Source organism: Moschus berezovskii, chromosome X (genome assembly GCF_049115385.1).
Source record: "Moschus berezovskii isolate FMDL1 chromosome X, NW_MosBer_1.0, whole genome shotgun sequence".
Classification (NCBI taxonomy): domain Eukaryota; kingdom Metazoa; phylum Chordata; class Mammalia; order Artiodactyla; family Moschidae; genus Moschus; species Moschus berezovskii.
Window position 1 is genome coordinate 70,725,919 of NC_142488.1, and position 9,615 is coordinate 70,735,533.

Consider the following 9,615-nt stretch of genomic DNA (forward strand, 5'->3'; position numbering starts at 1 on the left):
TAGAAAAAAGTTTAAAACTTTCTTGCACAATAGAAGCCTGGGTTATTACACATTTCGTTACCTTAAGAGAATTCAGGAAAGTGAAAATACTGCGTATTTCAAGTGATTGTGAATTGAAAAGTCCTTTTATGACTTTAAAGAAAGCACTATTAAATTGAATGGCCTCATAAGGTGATATTAATAGTTTTATTTTAGCTTACTCATTGAACAAATAATTGTTTTCTATTGATTGCAAGGTGCTATTTTAAAAGAGCACAAAGAAATAACTTATCACAGTAAAATATTGACTCCTTGACCTACTACTTCTAGCTTACCATTCCTCAACTTTGTGTAATTCTCACTTTTTTCCTCTATATCTGAGTTCCTCAAAATTAGTAGTAAAAGTCACAAAGATTCCACTTTACTGTATTAGAAATGCATGTCATTTGGAGGTGGGATCAAGATGATGGAGTAAAAAGGCGTGGAACTAACCACCCCCATGAATACATCGAAGCTACATTTACATGTGGAGCAATTCTCACTGAAAACTGACTAGACACCTACAGAAAGACTCCTGTACAATCAAAGCTATAAGAAAAATACAAACTAATCAAATAGGGAGGGAAGAAAAGCAATAATATTTTGACAATGCCTCTGGGAAGGGACTCAGGAAAAGGGAGATCATGTGGGTGAACACCTACCCTGGAAAATTAGCAGTTTTAGCCACAGACTAGGTGCTTTAGTCCTAGGGTTATATGTAGAGAAGAAAAGCCTCTTGACTGGTTGCAGGGACACTGGGAAAAATAGAAGGGCTGTGGGAAGCCTGAACTCTGTGCTTGAGGAGCACATGTGTGCTGGCTAACTCCCAAGGCAGGGCAAGAGGAAGTCAACCTTAGTAGCTACAGGGTTTCCTGTGACTGCTTTCCCATGTGTCTAATCACAAGCCAAATGGAGATTCTGGCTCCACTCACTCCAGGTCACAGAGAACACTGGATCTTGTATGCCCATGACTGGGGAAAAGACTTGACTGTGGGACACAGAGGTGACCTAGTCTTGCAGTGGAGGCTGGATGGGGCTGTGGTGACAATTGGTGGTGCTTACTGAAGGGGCACCTCAGAAGACTCCCAGATCTCTGATGGAAGTTGCTTTGCCACAACACACTCCCTGATATGTGCTGAGAGTCCACATGGGCCCTGCCTGCCCTGTGGAGTGATTCTACAACAAGATGAGAGCAATAGAGGCTGGAAACAGTGATCAACTGTGAGGGACAAAAGGGCTTGCCTTGAGGCAGGGAAGAAAGAGATCTGCCCTAGCAGATTCCAGGTTTTCTGTGACTATCTCACTAAGCTCCCAGCCAAGCTGAGTGAATACTCTGGTTCCATCCACTCTCTGTCACAGTACAGCCCTGGAATGCAGAGGCAACGTGGTCCTGGGCTCTAACCTGGGTGAGGTGGCAGTGGCCATTGTTGGAGCTTACTCAAGCAGCATCTCAGAAGCTGCCAAAGTCTCTGAAGCAGTCACTCCACCACAACTTGTACTCAGAATTATGCTGAGAGTCCACATGGGTCATTTCTGTCCTGCTGAGATTCCATAACGGAGAGGAGGCGGTGGAAGCTGAGGGAAGTGATCAGCTCTGAGGAGAGAAGGGTAATTGCACTCAGGACTGCATCTGAATGAGGTTCAACACAGATAGCACATCAGACCATTGTCTGAGGATGGGCCCCATTGCGTTAGTACTCTCCCTCTGCCCCCAACTCCTGGGCAAGAATCCTGGTTCAGGGACAGGGAAAACTACACACTGAAAGGGAACAGAGGCAGCTCATGCATGAATCTTAGAGCTTCTGCTCCAGCAACTTGACATAGACCCCACCACCAATAGGGCACCCTATTGAGCAGGGGGGAATTCGGGTTTAACGCCCAACTCTGTCTCAAGTCTCTCCATTGCAACCTCACCTCATACCAAGCTGAGAGCCACCAGCACACTCTAAAGAAAGATGCAACTTCTATTCATGTCAAAACCGGTTCTCCCACCAAAGACACTGGGCACACGTAATCTGCATAGAGATGCTCCCATACAAGAATACCCTTTCAAGAATGTAATAAGTAACTCTTTCACATAAATTCAGAGGCATAAAAAGTTTATCAAAATGTAAAAGTAGAGGAACTACTTTCAATTGAAAGGTCAAGAGAAAACCCCTGAAAAAATAAATAATGAAACAGAAATGATTTACCAGATAAGGAATTAAAAATATTGGTAATAAAAATGTTAACTGAATTAGGGGAAATAATTGATGTAAACAATGAACAAATCACTGAGAATCTCAAAACTATACACAAAACCCTAATCAGAACTAAAGAATTCAATAGCTAAAATTAAAATAAAAAATAGCATACTACAAGGAATAAATAGAAGACTATGTGGTACAGAACAATGCATTTGTGATCTGGAAGATAGAGTGGAAATCACCTAATCCGAATAGCACGTTGAAGAACATTTAAAAATGAAAACCAACTGAAGAAATCTCTAAGATAATTTTAAGCATGTCAACATTCACATTATAGAGGTCTCAGAAGGAAAAGAGAGATGGAAGGGAAGTGAAAATATATTTGAGGAATTATGGATGAAAGCATCCCAAATCTGAAGAAAGGAACAGATATCTAGGCACAGGAAACACAGTGGGTCCCAAAAAGATGAACTCAAGTAGACACACCTCAACACATAATTAAAATGGCAAAAGTTAAAGCAAAACAGAGAATAGTAAAAGATGCAATAGAAAAATGAAAAGTCATATACATGGGGATCCTTATAAGGTTATTGGTTGATTTCTCTGCAGAAAATTTGCAGACAAGAAGGGAGTGGCATGACATATTCAAAATGCTGAGAGGGAAAACATGCAACCTAGGATACTCAAAATAGCAATATTATCATTTAGAATAGGAGAGATAAAGGCCTTTTCAGCTAAGTAGAAATTCAGAGAGTTCATCAATAAAAAACCTACCCTAAAATAATGTTGAAGAATCTTTTCTAAGAGGAAGAGAAACAAAAATCTGTAGGAAGGGGAAAATCCCACTTGGAAAGACGAATATATAGTAAGGACTGAGGATCAACCATTTAAGTAAGCCAGTACAAAATTAAAAGACAAAAATTATAAGAGCAACTATTAACTATAATAAACAGTGAAAGAATAAACATGAAGATGCAAAATATGATGTTAAAGCATAAAATGGGGAGAGTAAAAAATATGGAGAAGGCAATGGCAAGCCACTCCAGTACTCTTGCCTGGAAAATCCCATGGATGGAGGAGCCTGGTAGGCTGCAGTCCGTGGGGTCGCTAAGGGTCGGACACGACTGAGCGACTTCACTTTCACTTTTCACTTTCACACATTGGAGAAGGAAATGGCAACCCACTCCAGTGTTCTTGCCTGGAGAATCCCAGGGATGGGGCAGCCTGGTGGGCTTCTGTCTATGGGGTCACACAGAGTCGGACACGACTGAAGTGACTTAGCAGCAGCAGCAGTCATGTATTGATGTGAGAGCTGGACAATAAAAAAGGCTGAGAACTGAAGATTCAATGCTTTCAAATTGTGGTGCTGGAAAAGACTCTTGAGAGTCCCTTGGACAGCACGGAGATCAAACAAGTGAATCCTAAAGGAAATCAACCCTGAATATTCATTGGGAGGACTGATGCTGAAGTTGAAGCTCCAATATTCTGGCCACCTGATTCGAAGAGCTGACTCACTGGAAAAGACCCTGATGCTGGGAAAGATTGAAGGCGGGAGGAGAAGAGGACAACAGAGGATGAGATGGTTGGATGGTGTCACCGACTCGATGGACGTGAGTTTGAGCAAACTCAGGGAGTTGGTGATGGACAGGGAGGCCTGGTGTGCTGCAGTCCATGGGGTCACAGAGAGTCGGACACGACTGAGTGACTGAACAGAACAGAACAGCAAAAAATATGGATCTTTTAAAATGTGTTTGAAGTTAAATGACTACCAGTTTAAAACAAGTAGATACAATTATAAGGCAACATATATGAACTCCGTGATAACTGCAAATCAAAAATCTACAGTAGGTATACAGAAACCAGAAAGGAAGAAATTACAGAAAAGCACAAACCAAAAGGGAAGAAATAAAAAGAACAACTACAAAAACAATTGGAAATCAAGTAATAAAGTGGCAGTAAGTACATTTCTATCAATAATTACATGTCAATGGACTAAATGTTCCAAATAAAAGATGTAGGGTGGCTGATTGGATGAAAAAAAAAAAAAAGACTCTTCCATATGCTGCCTACAAGGGACTTACTCCACAGACTGAAAGTGAGGGGATGGAAAAGATATTTCATGCAAATGACAGCAACAAGAAATCAGGGATAGGAATACCTCATCATGTCTTATCATCATATTTCAAAGGTGACTGTGATCACTAATATAACAATACGTCCTACAAACCATAGGTCACATCACTCAGTAGACACATTCCTAAAGAATATACACAGGTTATAGAAGTCATTCATGTGTGTGCATGTGCTCAGTTGCTCAGTCGTGTCTGACTCTTTCCAACTCCATGGACGATGTGCACCTGGCTCCTCTGTCTATGGAATTTTCCAGGCAAAGAATACTGGAGCAGGTTACCATTTCCTACTCTACGGGATCTTCCTGGCCCAAGGATTGAACTTGTGTCTCTTGTGTCTCCTACATTGGCAGGCGGATTCTTTAGCAGTGCACCACATAGGAAGCCTAGAAGTCATTCATGCTGGGGTCATTTGTGATAAGTTGGCCCAACCACAGTTTTGGGAGGCTTTCATTACATTGAAATTTGGATTTACTTTGATAGGCCAGAATTATGAGAAAATGAATAATTTTAAACCCTTGGAATGATATGGATATGGTATGCATTAGACACTTATTTTTGAAAAGGTTATTGGGGACAGTACAGAAATAAAAGATGAGATATTGCTAGTACTTTGTGAACTCCAGAAACTATTGAGCTCTGCTAACTGAGGGCTTCTCAATCCAAGATCATAGACATTTCATTTAGTGCCATATTGAAATTTTGTTCAGCTAGGATGTTGTCTAGGAACTCAATTTCAAAACTCTTTAACCTACCTTTATCAAGATTTGTGAAGAGGTGGTATAGCTGTTATCTCTTTAGACTTCCCAAGCTATGGTTTTGTGAGAATCTATCTTCAGCGAATAAATAGGGATTTATGCAGGCAAACGATTAAAGCACAGTCTTGAAAACTTTTTTAAAAATCCTGTTCTTGAGCAGTTGGAAGATAGTGGGAGTATTTCAGGCAACAAATAACATCAATCTTTATTCAATTTCCATGAGATAAATTTGCTAATGCTTTCATTTGCCCATTTTTATGATTTAGACAAAGTGGTGTTTAGTCTTGTTAAATTGGCTTGTGAAGGTGATGTAAAAAGTCAGATGTTAGTAAGAGTTCTGCAACAAACCATGTATCCACATATCCAGTTATAGCTGTAACAGTAGGACAAAGTCTAATATGTTGCTAAGATTTCCTTTAATCTCTCCTATGGGGGGGGTTAGGCAAGGTTGGATCAAGCAGTACTATAGAATGTTATCCTTGGTAGTACACATTCCCATAAACAACGAGATGTGATCATGATCTCATCTATTATATACCTATGTGGATGATGGGGTATGTGGTAGATTCTAGGAAAAGTGCCCAAATCATCCTTCCCATCTTTCTCAGGAGTCAGGAGCTAGCTTGTGGGTGTGGTTTCACAAAAGCATGGGAGCTGAACTGAGAAGTTATCTGAAGAAATGCAAAGGGGTGAGAAAAATAAAACTGCTTGAGGGCTAAGGTCCAAGGAAACAGGAGAGCCAGAGACAGATATAGAAGTGTAAATGACTTAAATTTATCTCCATGTGCTGATGAATCCCAAATTTACTTCCCCTGACTTAAACTTACCTATGATTTTGTAACCATATATAAAACTGTTTATCTGATACCTTCACTTGAATGCTTCACAGACACCTCAAATTAGACATGACCAAGATGGAACTCATGCTTCTAGTGTTCTCTAAAACATATATATTCCATTGGTTAAGCAAACCAGAAATTATACATATTTAAACGCTTTCCTTGTTCTCATCTCTTGCCTACAAACCTCTTAAATTCTTCAATTTCTATCTCCATTTCTACCACCTAAGTCATAATTTTTTGTCACCTGATCTATGACAATAGCCTATTGTTTTCTTCGCACAATAGCTAATGTGAACTTTTTAAAAGTGCGTTACTATGAAAACTTTTCAATGGTTTCCCATTGTGTTTAGAAGAAAGGCAGAAGTCTTTACCCAAGATTAGAATGGTCTGACCCTTACTTTCCTTACCATAAAACTATCTTTTATCAAGCTTTTACTTGCTGATGTCTAGCCACATTGGTCTTTTTTTTTTTCTTCAGTTTTTCTCAGGTACTTTGCTTTATTCATTTTGTAATATATTAAGACCTTTGTATATGCCATTCTCTAAGCTTCGCAATTTCTTATTCTTATGTTGGTCTGATTAATTTATCTACATTCTTACAATATCAACTTCCTCAGTGAAGCCTGTCTTTTCTCTCTAGACTAAGTTAGAGCCTTCTATTATATGCTAAATTATCCTGTATTTCACCTCTTCAGTACTTATTTTACCTCTTCAGTAGTTATCAGACTTGTAATTCAGTAATTATGTAAATATTTGTTTTATATTTGGATTTTCTCATTGAAAACAATATGAAGGCAAAGATTGTGCCTGTGTCTGCTCTGTCCAGGTAATCATTTTTATTGCCTTCTACAGATTTTGACTCATTCTAGGTACTCGATGAATTGTGAATGTGAAACAAGGCTAGAAGGCCAAGATCAAAAGCAATGTCACTGGTGAATTGAGAATAATTCTGGAATGTTGGAACCCCACACAGTTGCTGAGACTACTAGTTATGGATGTTTGGGCTTATTTTGACGAGCTGAATGGGGTATGATTTATGGTTGAGACGTAGTGGCTTAAGAACTCCAAATAGATGAGAGTCCTTTCTAAAACAACATAACATATATAAAGCCCAAAGTTCTTTCTAGCACCTTTCACATTGACTTTCCACTTCCATATTTTTCACAAATGTCATCATAATTCTTCTATTCATACCTGACATGTCCCTCTTCACTAGTTTTTTCTTCCTTTGTTCTCTATGTCACAATAGACACAAAATAAATACTTTCTTCACATACAACTTTTAAAACGTGCTTTTCTTTTTTCACTTTAATTTATTTTTAATAGGATAATTATTTTACAATATTGTGTTGGTTTCTGCCATACATCAACATAAATCATCCATAGACGTACATATGTTTCCTACCTCCCACCCCATCCCACTCCTATAGGTTGTCAGAGAGCATTGGAATTGAGCTGTGTGTCATGCAGCAAATTCCCACTATCTGTTTTACATATGATAACATGTATGTTTCAATGCTACTCTCTCAATTCTTCCCACCTTCTGTTTTCCCCACTGTTTCCACAAGTCTGTTTTTTATGTCTGCATTTCCTTTCCTTCTCTACAAATAGGCTCATCAGCACCATCTTTCTAAATTCCACATATATGCGTTACTATATGATATTTGTTTTTCTCTTTCTGAGTTACTTCACTCTGTATAATAGGCTTTAGATTCATCCACCTCATTAGTACTGACTTAAGTGCACTCCTTTTTTATAGCTGAGCAATATTTCATTGTATATATGTACTGCAACTTCTTTAAACGCTCATCTGCCAATGGACATCTCGGTGCTTTCATGTCCTAGCACTTGTAAATAATGCTACGATGAACATTAGGGTACATGTGTCTTTTCAATTATTGTTTCCTCAGTGGCTGTATCAACTTTCATTCCCACCAACAGTGCTAGAAGGTTCCTTTTTATCAACACTCTCTCCAGCATTATTGTTTGTAGATTTTTTGATGAGAGCCTTTCTGATTGGCGTGAGGTGATACCTCACTGTAGTTTTGATTTGCATTTCTCTAATAATGAGCAGTGTTGAGTATTTTGTTTTTCATGTGTTTATTAACCATCTTTACATCTTCTTTGGAAAAATGATTAAGTCTTCTGTCCACTTCTTTATTGGATTGTTTTTCTGATATTGAGCTGCATGAGCTGTTTGTATATTTGGAGATCAATCCTTTGTCAGTTATTTTATCTGCTATTATTTTCTCCAATTCTGAGGGCTGTCTTTTCACTCTGTTTATAGTTTCTTTCTTTGTGCAAAAGTTTTTAAGTTTAATTAGGTCCCATTTGATTGTTTCAGTTTTTATTTCCTTTATGCTAGGAGGTGAGTCAGAGGAGTTTTGCTGTGATTTATGTCAAAGAGTGTCCTGCCTATGTTTTCCTCTAACAGTTTCATAGTTTCTGGTCTTACATTGTAGACTTCCATCATAGCTCAGTCAGTAAAGAATCTGCCTGCCTGCGTTCGATTCCTGGGTTGGGAAGATCCCCTGGAGAAGGAAATGGCAATTCACTCCAGTATTCTTGCCTGGAAAGTCCCATGGACAGAGGAACCTGGTGGGCTACAGTCCATGGGGTCGCAAAAGTTGGACACAGTCTTACATTTAGATCTTTAACCCATTTTGAGATTATTTTGGTGAATGGTGTTAGTGAAGTTGCTCAGTTGTGTGTGATTCTATGATCGCATGGACTGTAGCCTACCAGGTTCCTCCATCCATGGAATTTTTCAAGCAAGAGTCCTGGAGTGGGTTGCCATTTCCTTCTCCAGGGGATCTTCCTGACCCGGGGATAGAACCCAGGTATCCCGCATTGCAGGCAGACACTTTACCCTCTGCACTACCAGTGAAGCCCAAAGAAAGTGAAGTTGCTCAGTTGTGTCTGACTGTTTACAACCCCATGGACTGTAGCCTACCAGGCTCCTCCATCCATGGAATTTTCCAGGCAAGAATACTGGTGTGGTTTGCTATTTCCTTCTGCAGGGTATCTTCCTGACCCAGGGATCAAACCCAGGTCTCCTGCACTGCAGGCAGATGCTTCACCCTCTGAGCCACCAGAGAAGTCCTTGAATGGTGTTAGGAGGTATTATAATTTCTTTCTTTTACATGTAGCTCTCTAGTTTTTCCAGCACCAGTTATTAAAGAGACTATCTTTTCTCCATTGTATATTCTTGCTTATTTTGTCAAAGATAAGATGCCCAGAGGTGCATGGGTTTATATCTGGACTTTCTATCTTGTTCTGTTGCTCTTTATTTCTGCTTTTGTTCCAGTTCCACACTGTCCTGATGGTTGTAGCTTTGTAATATAGGCTGAAGTCAGGCAACTTGATTCCTCCAGCTCCATTCTTCTTTCTCAAAATTGCTTTGGCTATTTGAGATTTTTTGCATTTCCATACAAATTGTGAAAGTATTTGTTCTAGTTCTTTGAAAAATACCATTGGTAGTTTGATATAGTTTGCATTGAATTTATAGATTGCTTTTGGTGGTAGAGTAATTTTCCAAAATATTGATTCTTTCAATCCATGAACATGTATATCTCTCTATCTTCTTGCATTGTCTTTGATTTCTTTCATCAATGTTCTATAGTTTTCTGCATACAGGTCTTCTGTCTCTTTATGTAGATTTAGTCCTAGGTATTTTATTCCT